A 12,275-nucleotide genomic window follows, 5' to 3' on the forward strand; every position below is an offset into this window, starting at 1 on the left:
GCTCCCAAGGTCACAGTGGTATTTTTTCTGTCCACAAACACCATTTCTAAATCACAATCCAGTTTTCTTTCATCCCTAACTACAGATGGGTGCATATATCTGCTGCCACAACACATGACAATAACTCAGAATGTTGGCTTATGAACTGAGACAATAAAAATGACCATTAACCTCATCCCATTCGGAACTGAATGAAAATCCATCGTTTTGTCTTACTTTCTCTCATTAAATTATTTGAAACAGAAACACAATACAACCTCTTGCACGCACACAAACACACACACACACACACACACACACACCACAAATGCAAACCAATCACATTGTTTTTCCTACAGGCTGGGAAGGAATTAAAACACAGAGATTATTACCAGTGTTTGTAATTTGAAATGCCTGAGATACTACAGTGATGAAGACTCTATAAATAGACATCACACAGCACAATGTAAACTGATCTACCATATAAAAACACACAATGTAAAAATTGTATTTTCACACCATATGTAAGGAAATATCAATTGTTTGAAGGCATTTGAAAAGTCAAGCCAATAGGTAATGTTTAAAACCTCTAAATTTCTCATGGAGAAAAGACTTCATGAAATAATTTGTATCAGGATTAAGTAACCTATCAACAGGACAGCTAATAGGGTAGAAATCAGAGCTGTTGAAATTTTTATATTACAGTGCTTTATTCTAGTTGTCATGATTTCCTAAGATGTGTTCGCCAATTCCTATACATATTTGTGCAGACTATAAATACCACAATATTACTGGAAAAAACACAGGTGAAATGAGCTGAAAACCCCCTTCCATGGGTGGAACAAAACAACATCCTTTACTATTGTGTGGGTGTAAATTACAAGTCAAAAAAGAAAATAAAAATTAGTTCATTATTTGCTCCTGTGATAGGCCAACAACTTACTGTCACCCTGGAGCAAGTGGGGAGCAGGGAGGGAATGGGGACACTTTGAGTCAGTGTCTTATCTGAAATGCTCTTGGAGCAGCACAGCAACTCACCACCCCTATGTCCTTGGGCCACAATCTAACCGTACATAAATTCTACACTATGTAAATGTATAGGGCAAGATAAAAATTGCCCTCTCCAATCTGCATCACTGATTTCAACTCAAAAATGCAGTTCTCCCTGCACACACGAAAGTTCTTACAATGTTAGAGCACAATATCGGAGTCAAGTTCTGAAATGGAGAATTTTTGCTGTTTAACGTGTAGTTTTAAAAATTCATTCAGAACCTCCATCTTAAAGCATATCTAGTCTTTTCAGAGTATGTCAATGCCAAGTTAGCACTCAGCCCTGTGCATAATAAAATACAGCAGCTATCTAAATCCCTTTGAATACAAGTGGACCTTATTTCTAGTTCACAGCATTGCAATGGTAATCAACTGAAGGAGGCTATTTCTCATAGTCTCTTTGAATGTCCAAATACAAATAAGTGCTAGAAACAAACTCACAGAAATGTTCTAGTTAGACATCCCCTTAGTCAATATTTCTAGTACTTTTTACTTTACTTCATTTTGAAGGCCTTTTGTGTATTGTGGTCTGAGTACATATAGCATGATAAAGAAGCTAGCTGGCAGGGATTCTTTTCCCCTCTGCAGTTAAATAGAGCAGGCTAAAATGAGGAAAATAGTAATAAGGTACATCGGTCATTGGCTAAAGAAAATCTGCCAGCCGTAGTTATGCTGGGCTCATATCTTATATGCCAACCTCTATAGGGGACATGTGCACACACTTGGGCAGGTCTGACATGTCATTCAGTGAGACATATTCTGGTCAGTATATTATAGTAAACTAGCCAAGATATTTCAGTGCTTGCATCCTATGGTATATACTAGTGTAAGGCACAGTAGTGGATAGAGAGTGGTCGCTGTTATCCTTGCAAATAATTAATGTTACTCTGGTACTTCTTAAGATATCAAGAGTGACAAGACTGAATGTCATTTTTAGATTCAGGTTTATCATGTAGCTACAATATTTGTTGTTTAAAGTGAATTCCTCATCACCTACTGTAATTTAAAAAAAGGTCATAATTGGTATATCTCCAATCTCCTGGAACAGACCTTGAAAGGTCATGGAGTCCAGCCCCCTGCCTTCACTAGGAGGACCAATTTTTGCCCCAAATCCCTAAGTGGCCCCCTCAAGGATTGAGCTCATAACCCTAGGTTTAGCAGGCTAATGCTCAAACCACTGAGCTATCCCTCCCCCCTCAATTTGGCACATGCATGAAGATTATTTGTTATCGATAAGAAAAGTGATGGAAACAAGTGTGGGCTAGATCTTTGGCTTTGAGTCTGTCTGCCCAGAGGGGCCATCCCGTGAGTCGCCTGACAAAGAGGAATGCTTGGGTGGTGTAGAGCCAGGGCCAGGAAAGGGAATGGGTGTGTCCAGGGGAAGGGCAGAGCACCAGGGCACTGTCTAATCCCTAGCTGGCCCAGTGGGCCTTGGTGTTTTAAATTATACCTGAGCAATTTTGGCTCCAAAAAGGTTACACAAGGTGTCATTTAGACTGAAAGAATGCCAGATAAGAGTAGCCGGAGTTCAGAGGCTGCAGGGTGCTCAACGACATTTATTTAGGTTCCTAAATATGGATTTAGGTGCCTACCTTTGGGCATCCCTTTTTGAAAAATCTTGGCCTAGGTTTCTGTTCAGTACCTCTGCATTTAGGATGTCACCTCTCCTTATAGAGTATCAGATGGCTGTCCAGTTAAAAAGTATGAAAATCTACAGTGTAAACCAAAAAAACCTTTCAGTGATGTGATTTTGAATATAGTAATAGACAAACCCATCAAGGTTGCACTATACACAACATAGCAAATACAAAACCCTAAAAGCAAAGAAATGAGAAGTTAAGGCACCTAACAGTACATACCCTTGCTCCTCCACCCAGAGACACCATGCCCCACTTGAACCAGACTAGACTTCCCTTCTCCTATCCTTTCTACACAGGTCTGGGGAAATAGTCAAGGGAACAAACAACCTAACAGCTGACACCAGGAATACGTCAGTTACTCAAACAGCTCATTTGGCACAAATGTGTTTCACCTCACAACTTCCCTCTGGAACCCCATTTACTGCCTTCTCCATGTAGCTCTAAGTACCCAAGAGCCAAGATTTCTGAGCTGAGCTTTAATACTCTCTTTTCATGCATAACTCCCCACACCCCACACACCCTTGCAGGAGGATTTCTTCCTTTACATTTCATACCTCTCTATATTGCTACTCTTCGAGTCAGTGGACATTCTTCTTACAGATATCTGAATGAACAGCAGCAGTGCTGTACCCACATCTTTCGCATCAATGTTATCGCTGCTTTACCTCCTGCTTCAGAAGACAGTATTTAGAATGGTCTTCCTCTCAGCGATGACAGTAGTTTGTAGGTGTCCTCACATGTATACCCAGAAGTTGGGCAGCATCATTTACCACCCAAGACAGTATGTGCATTTCTTTTAATCCTAAAATAGAAGCCCTGGGTACAATGATAGTATAGACCATAAACGTTTCATAGCTAGTAACCGCCAGAGAGAGAATGCATGCATAGAAAAGGTTGGAACTTTCAAGTGAGCAGTTCTTCAGGTCCAGGCAGAGGAAAACACAGAGGGCTGTTTTTCCCCTCTATTGCGTGTAAAGATTCCGTGTAATAGTTCACTTCAGATCACACCACAAGTAAGGCCTCATCTACACAGAGTTATCTGCATCGGTGCCTGAAGTGTGCCTGGTCAAAAAAGGTCACAGATCCAACAAATGATATGTCTCTAGCTGGTTCTGGGCTGCTGTAGGGTGCACAATTCAGCCCTGCCTGGGGAACTCCCTGCTGATTGCCTGCTTTCCCCACTTACCCACCTCCTCGGAAGAGCAGCCAATCAGGGCGCTACCCCTCCCCTCAGGGGATTACACCATTCTCCAGGAAGGGAGGAGGAGAAGGGAGGGGAAAGGTCCCAGCAGCACAGGGTGACTCCACTTCTTCCACCCTTCCTGTGAGCAACGGGGACAGCTCCTCTGCTCATCCCACACTGTCAGGGCTGGATTACCCAATAGGCAGACCAAGTATGTGCTTAGGGCATCAGCAAAGCAGGAGGCACCAAAAAAATGAGATTTAAAAAAAATTGATATTTGATATTTAAAAAAAGCATTGAAGTAGTCATCATGGGAAAAATCAGAACTTTATTAGACTTCCTTACACTCCACTACACACACTTCCCTTGTTTTTCTGTTCTCTTTTTATTACTTATCCCCACCTAAACCAGGGGGGTGTCCTACTAATGTAGATCAAAATAATGTGAGGAAATCAGATCCTGTCATGTATTGCAATAAATTTATGTTTTATTATTGATATAGTCTTCTGAGTTGTACATACTTGATTCATTTTTTTCCTTTCTTATTATATATATGCACACATTAAACAAAACAAATTACACAACTTACACTATTTTTAAGTTCAGATAACTGAGATAAGGGGCAGGATAAAACGTAACCAGCTGAGTGGAGCACAGAAACGTAAACTAGTGGAAGAACAGAAACAAAAAACTAGTGAAATTTTTCAAAATCTATCAAAGCTGACATCATTTTTCAAAGTGAATCCATTAGAAGCAACATCTTCTCTCAGTAGCACAGACATCGTTCCAAAACCTATATGTTTTTCAGAGACTGACCCTTCTGCTATTGGTGAAACAAACACCATTCCAGAACATGTGGATGTGTCAGAGACTGTAACTGATCATCCTACTCCTGGTGGTAAAATAGACATTATTCTAGAAGGTATGGATGTGTCAGAGACTGAACCTGCTCATGCTGTAAATAATAGGAGAAAAGATCCTGGTATGTGGGTTGATTTCAGTACTGATGATATAGCTTACTGGACAGATCATGGACCAAATGACAGCCATTTGAGAAATCACGTCAGACTTTTACCAATGGCAAACAAATAAGATATTGTCCACACAAACAAAATTTCAGCATGAAAGCGAATGGTGAGAAATACACTTGAGAATGGCTACTGTATTCACCATCAACAGGATCTGTGTACTGTTTTGTTTGCAAACTTTTTGCATATAAACCTTCAACATTCCGGTTTGCTGCAGATGGATTTAGTGACTGGGGGGGAATACTGTTTTAATTGAACAACATGAAAATAGCACTACTCACAGAGATTCAATGTTGATATATTTAAATCGAAGACAGGGATTTGGATTGACACAAAAATTGGAAGAACAAATTAAAGGAGAGCGTGAATACTGGCAACATGTCTTGCAGCATGTTATAGCTGTTATTCAAACATTAGCTGAATGTGGTCTGCCTTTCCGGGGATCAAATGACACATTTGGATCATTGCAGAATGGAAATTTCTTGGGATTGTTGGAGCTTGTGGCTCAGTTTGACCCATTTTTAGAAGGCCATATCTCAAAATATGGGAATGCTGGCAAAGGTATCATCATACTTACCCAAGACAATATGTGATGAACTCATTGGTCTAATGAGTGACAAAGTTCGTTCAGCTATTGTAGATGAAATAAGTACTGCTGGGTACTTCAGGTTTATCTGTCAACTCTACACCTGATCTTTCACAAATTGATCAGTTGAGTATTGTACTAAGATGTGTCTCCCACAGGTGGAAAACCTGTTGAATAATTTATAACATTCCTCAATTTGAAAAGCCACACTGGTGAAGAAATGGCAAATCAAGTGCTGCATTATCTGTGCCAAGTTTGCAAAATAGATTTCTCAAAGTGCAAAGGCCAATCTTATGACAACGCTGCCAACATGTCAGGGTGTTATCAAGGAATGCAGAAGAAGCTTTTAGAACAGAACAAATATGCTATATTCATACCGTGTGCTGCACATGCTCTCAATCTTGTTGGCCGCAGTGCTGTTGATTGTTGTCTGGTGGCAGTAAGGTTTTTCTCAACAGTCCAGTTACTTTATACATTTTTCTCTGCCTCAACACACCGATGGGCAGTTCTTAAAAAATATTTGGGCAATGCTCATGTGTTGAAATCTCTTTCTAATACTCACTGGGAGGCACATGCAGTGGCAACAAATGCAATTCTGGAGTCCTACTCAAAGATTGTGGATGCATTAGAAAGTATCGTTGAAGACCAATCACAAAAGGGAGAAACTATACAAGAGGCAGAAAACATTGCAAACAAGATGCAAGAACTAGAGTCAGTATTCATGTTGACCATGTGGAATGAAATTTTACAACACTTTTACCACACAAGTCCAGGTCTCCAAGAAAAAGAATTGGATTTGAACACATGTGCAGACCTCTGTCAATCATTAGCAGACCACTTACACACTTTGAGGAATAATTTCAAAAGATTTGAAGACATATCAAAAGATATCTTGCCTGATACTAACTACAAAGAAGCCCAGTCCCGCAAGCGAATCAGGAAAAAACAAGCAAATGATAGCAGTGCAACAGAAACAGCATTGAATCCTAGAGACAAATTTCGCGTATCTACGTAACTACGCTATAATTGATACACTTGAAGCTCATATGAAGAGGAGAGGTGAAGTGTACAAAGAAGTATCAAGTAGATTTTCTTTTCTAAACAATGGACTTATCTGTCAAACAATATTAACATGGTTCCCAAAAGCTAGTTGACTCATACCCTGTTGACTTGAACATGAATCTCTGTGAAGAAGTACAGCAGTTCCACTGTTATATGCGTGCAAAGTTTAATGAAACAGGAAAAATGAAATTCAGGCCCATTGATCTTCATGACACAATATTGAAAGACGGAATACAATGTTTATTTCCAAATGTAGAGATCGCACTACTGACGATTACTAACTGCTCCGCAGAATGCTCTTTTTCTCAGCTGAAAAGAATAAAAAACCCTCAGAGAACAACAATGTGTCAGAACAGACTTGATTCACTTTCCCTATTGTGTATGGAAGCAGACATGCTTCGTCGAGTCAGCTTCGATGAACTTATCCAGAATTTTGCAATCAGAAAATCTGGAAAGAAGCTACTTTAGTTTCAGCATACATGTAAGTTTTGTGTCATTTTGAAAAATAAAATTTTATTTTACAGTATAGTATTGTTTTTATTTTGAATTACCTGTGGGAGGGCACCATAATCTTTTCAGTGCTTAGGGCTTCTGAAGGTCTTAATCCGGCCCTGCCTACTGTCCTCTCCCTCCCTGCAATACCCAGCTAGAGAATGGGAGAGGGGACCCCACTGCAGCCCTTCCAGGCCCAGGAGAGGTGGGATGAAGAATGCCTACAGCTGCAGAAGGATCAGAACAGCTGTGGGGGCTGAACTGATGGCGAGCGCAGGGAAGACCAGATATGGGGCAGAAGTGATGTCACGTCCATTTCTGTACAAAGTGAGACATCCCCCACACACTTTTTTCCAGAGCACTTTAAGCATTGATTTGCATCACCAGCGCTGTTACAGCTGGGTGGCTGGTCGTGCTGGTGTGTGTGTGTCCAGTGTGCTAACAGCACTGCACAGCAGCTGCATTTGCAGCACTTTTGCAGTTGCAGCATTTGTTGCAGGCTATGGGCAGCTATCCTAGGCAGCAGCACAGCTATTCAAAAGAGGGGCAAGGGGGGGGGGGGACAGGGGGCGGGGAGAGAGAGAGAGAGAGAGAGAGAGAGGAGAGAGAGAGCAGGAGAGAGCACTAGCTCCTGACTTGCAAAATTTAAAATTTTCCCTTTTTCTTAGTCTTAACTGCAAACAGCCTGCAGACAGATAAGCAGCACGGACTCTCTCTTTCTCCCCCTCCCCCTTCTTCTCCAAACACTCAAACCAACCCCCTGTGGCAGAGGGGGGGGATGGGGGATATCTCATTTCAGTCAGTTACAGATACAGACAACAAACAGTTTGTTTTTGTTTTTTTTTTTTAGATAAGCAGCCAGAGGAGCCCCCGGAGCCCAACACAACACACAAAACAAAGAGAACAAAACAAAGAAAAAAAGTAATTTAATTAAAAGCATACATTCTATAATCCATATACCTGGAGGCCAATAAGTGTGTGTGTGTGGCCCTGACTGACACAGCTGACGAGCAGCGCTGCAGCACTAGCGCTGCCCAGCCCAGACCCTAGGTTCAGCCAGCTGCCAGCAGGGGCAGGCAGCGCTGGATGTGCCTGCAGGTGTGTGTGTGTTATAAGTTGCAGCAGCTGAAAGCCTCTCCACCAGCTGCAACTCTCAAGTGTAGCCAAGCCCTGTATCTTCACCAGTGTAGCTGCACTGGTGTAAACCCCCTCTGGAGAAGTTCTGCAGCTATGTAAAATGTAATGTGTAGCAGCTTCAAACCTGGGTAAACTGCACTGGTGCAGTGTCACTATATAGAGGGTTGTGCTGGGGCAGATACATCAGTCTAAAATCTTTCAGTTTGGAGACAAAGGCTCGGGCCTTGACTGATTCCACTGCCTTATACAACTTAGTTTAGAACAGTAATAATCAGACCTCAGTGGTTCAGGAGCAAAAATTAGCAATCAACATTACCCAAAAGAGACACAGTAGTGTGAATTCATTATTTGAATTTACTGTAGTACTGTATATTTAAGCAATATCACAGGGGAACTCTAACAAGGAGCACTTGCTGATTGTCTATAGAGATCTGGCTGGTCACAACCTACTGGCTCTCCTTCTCTCTAGCTGCCAAAGTGCGTTAAGAGATAGGAAAGTATTTTAGACATGTTTAGTTAATATTTTTCTATGTAAAACAATTGCTGTAGCTGTTCACTTCCATGTTATGTGACTCACAGGTGTCAAAGGAGGAGGTCCAAGTGATCACAAATGGGATGGGAGATAATCTCTTTATTAATATGTGGTCTGAAATACAAAAAACTTTGAGAACCACCTGTTTTATGGTCCTGGTAAAACAGCCACCTTTAGAGAAAAGTCTGATGGGGTTTTAAAAAGAGTGAAACAAAAATGATTCTGTAGACATGCAGCAGTGTTGTTTAGAAACTGCTTTAAAAACATAGAGAACTTAACAGAGAATTGTATCCTTCTTCTAACTTTTTTAAATCATCCTACAGAATTCTATAGCAGAGAGATGATTTTCTATGATGTTGCTTTCTAAAAGTTATAATTTTCTATTCAATTGTCTAGAATTTTCTAAAGGGAATTTATATACATCAAAATTTCAAATATGTAAATAGTAGATATCTGTGCTTTATATCCAGGCATTAATATTCAAAAACTAATGCTGTGCCAGATTCCCAAAAGAATCTGGACAAGAGAACCAAGCAGAGATTTTCTCAACTAAATTTTTGTCAACCCTTCAGTTAAATGGAATACATGAACTGTCAATACATATAACTAATTCCAGGTAAATACAGAATTTGAATTATTTTCTGCATTTTAAAGGTGTCATTTATTCCATGAATATTTAATCACCAAAGCTTGTTAACATAAACACATTAATTGGGAAATGGATTTAGCTACAAATGTTGCTGTGTAATTGCAAGCACAGCACTGTGGATTTTCTTGGCTCAAGCCCCTGGACCACACGCCTCTACACTGGACTGATGCTTTTTTAATGAAGTGTCACAAAAGTTTGGGATGAATTATTGCATATCGACTTTGTGAAGCAGCTCACTTTGTGAACAAATAACTGTTATCTATGATTTATATTTTCTCTGCTGAGTAATGAACTACTGATTGTCCTGAGTTACTCTTTAAGATGTTTTATGGTTAGTAATTTTTGGAGACACTGATTTTCAACAGCTTATTTTCAACATATTATTTATATTGTTCCAGCTGTGAAGCTTATATACCAAGAAAGAGGACAGAAAAAGATTCTCTTGGGTTATTGAACAGAGGTTAATATTTATTATTTTTGGCAAGTGAACTGCACAGCCACATTTTGGAGGCTTTTTTCAACATTTTCTTTAATTTCACCTTTCTTTCCTCCTTATTTGTTTGGTCAACCTGTCCACCATCCACATCTGGGGATAGGTTGGTTTTTGTCAGCTATCACTTATAGCCTAGATGGGTTGGGGTTACAATGTTAGCACCTATTACAGCACCAAGTTCTGTGTAATGGACTGTTTTCCCCAGGGACTGACCCATTTGCATACAAACACCAAACAAAACCAAAAAGTAGCCGCTAACCACATTACTACTCCTAAAGGCTAGGAAGAGAAAGAACGTGAACAATTATTATTATTTCTATTTTTAAATACTTGGAACATACTCCAATACTATGGTGAGGGGGGGGGCCTATACATGAATAGACACAAAGTGATAAATACTCCATTCTCCCAACCCCCTCCACCACCCACAGCAATCTTTGCTGTATAGAATTAAAAGCTGGGAGACTTTAAAGGGGAGGATGGTGGGAGAGGAAAGAGAGCCTCTTTTCTTCCCGCTTCCCATACACCTGCCACATGATCCTCCCCATAACTCTCTCCATTTGAAAATCTGGTCAGTCTGCAGTCAGAGGGTAAAGTAGCGGCTGAGAGTGGAGACTGTGGCCGATGTCTAGCATCCTTAAAGTTCTAAGCGGCCAGAAAGCCCTGACAATTTGTTCTTGTCTGTCAGGTCCCCAAGGGGCCCCTTTACCCCAAAGGCTCTGGACAACCTGCCATAGGAATCCTGCTCTTCTCTGTGGACTCCATCAGAACAAGCACCTCTGTTGCTACTGAAGGTTGCTCAGAATGCAGAGCAGCAATATCATGCACATCAGACAGCTCCTATGCATGTCACAGCTGTTGCTCTCATTTTGATTTCTCCTCTCATTTATCTTCACTTACTCCATTTAAGGGGTGGTAGAGGCCCGCTCATCTTCAGCCTTCAGTCTGTGTGTGTTCAGCACACAGGTAAGACTCAATAATGCTTGTATTAAAGGCAGTGTTATCCTGCTTGGGGACTAAGCGGAAACAGCTACCGCCAGCCCCCAGTTGCAGCTGCTGTAGTTATTCTGTATGTGAAGCTAACATACATTTATACATTCTCATCTAAACTCTACCTGCTCTATTGCTCCCGCTCCAGAGGGTGTTCACTGCAGAGTACAGCTGGCTGGCTGCAGTCTGTCTCGGTGTCCTGCCTGCCAGCCAGGCCTAACCTTCCAGAATACTCCCCCTCCCTCTCCTGTTTAACTCCAAGATGACAAAAATGATGACACAATCAATCTAGTGGCTCTTTGCGAGCCATCATGGGGCGCTATGGGGGAAAGACAGTTCATTTCAAAACCTCAACCGATGTGTGGATTGATTGTCAAGCACCAATACTGTGTGTGGTGAGCATGCCAAACAAGGTCAATGCTGAAGGAGGGAGAAATGGAGATCAGGACTGCAGCATCAGCATCCAGCCAGAAGTTACATCTGCACATGCAGGTTTGTCTAAAACCCACCTCATATATAACAGCCATTTGTTCAGGGAGTGATGAGCGGTTCAGCAATCACACCCTTCCTCACATGATGGCCTCAAACAACAGGATCTCACAGACTTCATAGATTTAAGGCCAATAGTGACCATTGGGATCATCTAATCTGACTCCCATTTAGCCCAGGCTGTATAATTACATCAAGTGATTTCTGCATCAAGCCCAATCATTTGTAGCTGGACATTGCTACACAATGTGTACCTGCTTTCTGCATATCGCAAATTTGATTTTTTAGCAATTCCTATTTAAACCAGCCAAAAAAAATTGGCCCATTTTTCCTCAAAACTGGGCACAAAGTGTTAAGTAAAATCTAATTTTCCATGCAAAAATAAAACCTCCAAATGAAGTAGGCTCCTGACATTTCACAGAAAGAGAAACATTTGGGGAGTAAAAAAAAATCCCTAAAAACAATGTCAAAAATAGTTCTAGTAGGTGCACAATCACATCAAGAATCTCCTGCACTTGTACAAACTGTAGAATGACTTCTAATTCCTAAGGTCCAAATCTTGTCCTCTCCCTATTTGTGTGTGTGTGTGTGTGTGTGTGTGTGTGTGTGTGTGTGTGTGTGTGTGTGTGTGTGTGTGTGTGTGTGTGTGTGTGTGTGTGTGCGCGCGCGCACTGCCTGTGGTTGGGAGTGGTCAGATACTGACAGCCCACAAAATCAAATGTGCAAGTACGCTTTGCATCTACTGTTATAGAACATGTTTTAGAATAATATGAGTAGCATTCACTCTTTAATGACCTAAGAGGTAAAACAAGGTCACTGCCTATACTTCATGTTTAAAAGCATATTAACTAACCCATTTTTATACATTGCCTTAATCTAGACACCCCTAAGTGTTCACCTCCTCTAGGTTTCTCTGGGTTGTAGAGCTACAGAGGTTAGCTAGCACGGAGCTATTTCCAACCCCT

Source organism: Mauremys reevesii, linkage group 1 (genome assembly GCF_016161935.1).
Source record: "Mauremys reevesii isolate NIE-2019 linkage group 1, ASM1616193v1, whole genome shotgun sequence".
Taxonomy (NCBI): Eukaryota; Metazoa; Chordata; order Testudines; family Geoemydidae; genus Mauremys; species Mauremys reevesii.